Source organism: Amblyomma maculatum, chromosome 2 (assembly GCF_055883805.1).
Source record: "Amblyomma maculatum isolate TAMU_Amacu chromosome 2, ASM5588380v1, whole genome shotgun sequence".
Taxonomy (NCBI): Eukaryota; Metazoa; Arthropoda; class Arachnida; order Ixodida; family Ixodidae; genus Amblyomma; species Amblyomma maculatum.
In genome coordinates this window covers 99132867-99134385 of record NC_139345.1, presented here as the reverse complement: position 1 = coordinate 99134385, position 1519 = coordinate 99132867, and positions in this window count along the sequence as shown.

The following is a 1519-nucleotide window of genomic DNA, read 5'->3' as shown; positions in this document are numbered from 1 at the left end:
AGATACTGAGTGGAGAAGCACAAGTCGCGTGGGAAGTGTTAACGGCATTGAGAAAGTTGGAACACGCAAGTCTGTCTCAGGTTGCGAAACAGCCAATACTTTAGGAGTAATAATGCGACCAGGCCTGAGCGCATGAATAGATTTCTAAAAAATATAAGTGATCGCGCAGCAAATCAAGATAGAGATATGGATGCAAAATAGCAATGCTAGCCACAACAAGAGAGCAAATTATGAATTTGGCATCAAGTTTCGACGCAGAAATAACAACACATTGTTAACCACAATATACGAAGTCAGAAGCGCTATTTATTGTCAGTCTGGTGCAACACGCACAAAAATGTCAGCTGATTTTTTTTTAAATATCAACAAAAAATGATCACCATGATACAGAATAACTCCAGACACACTACTTCGTGTGTCTGGAGTTATTCTGTATCGTGGTGGCAAAAGAAGCATGGGGCTTCGAAAAGTATATGGGATAGACTGCGGTAACAAAAAAAGGCGGATATCAGGAAAGTCTACAATATATTTTAAAACTAAGCCTTAAAGAACAGCCATTCAAAGTATGTGACGACGTGAGCGTTCACCAGTTGCCACAGTTCCCCAAACTCGAGTTATTTCCTTTGCTCACAAGCAGATGAAGTGACTCGATTTTCAATATTCACGAGTGTATGATCACTACTCGATATTCACGAGTGATTATCAATATTTCAGGACACGAACACGTTGAACAAAATTTAATATGAAAACGTTTATACCAAACAAAGCTCTTTTGTCTTTTGTGGCAAAGCGGTTTTTTTTTTTTTTTTACAAGATAGTGCCCTGTTCTCACCTCAGAGAGTGCAAAACAATTCGCTGAAGCGCATTTGTTTTTCTATACAAGTAACGCAATCTCGCTTGCGCGAACTTCAGAAATTAATTGGTGCACGTGAATAGCATGCAAATTCTTTCGGGGCTGCTGATGAGCTACTTCGTAGCAGTTACAGAGCCAGTTATCATCAGGCAAGGATAACTGAAAGGTCACTGACCATTTTTTGTTACAGTTAGCGGATGTACTGGCTCTTTTTCGTTCATACAGCCTTCATTGTTCATCCACCTCTAGCCTTGGCGCATTCACTTGTTTGCCTTCCGGCAACGACGCCCGACTGTTTTAAACTTACGATGCTAATATATGTGCGCAAAGAGCGCGTCTCTCTTTGCCCGAAGAGGGAAAGCAGGGACGTACTCTGTCCCCTGTGCAGCAAAAACTGGCACGTTTCTTCTTTCGTGCTCTCTTCACTTGCTGGCTGCCCTCTCCCCTCATCCCATTTTTAACCCGAACCCGCTCCGTTCCGGCTCCCCCGTCGCTGTCCAAGGCGCGCGCGGTCGGTGCGTAATATTAATGAGGTTGGGGAGAGTCCTGCGCGCTCCTCCTATCGGCGGCGAGGTGAGCCTGACTTCTAACCAATGGAGAGCCGCGGCCAGTGACGCAGTTTCCATGGCAACCACTCGGCGGTTGGCCGGACCGCGACGTCGCGGG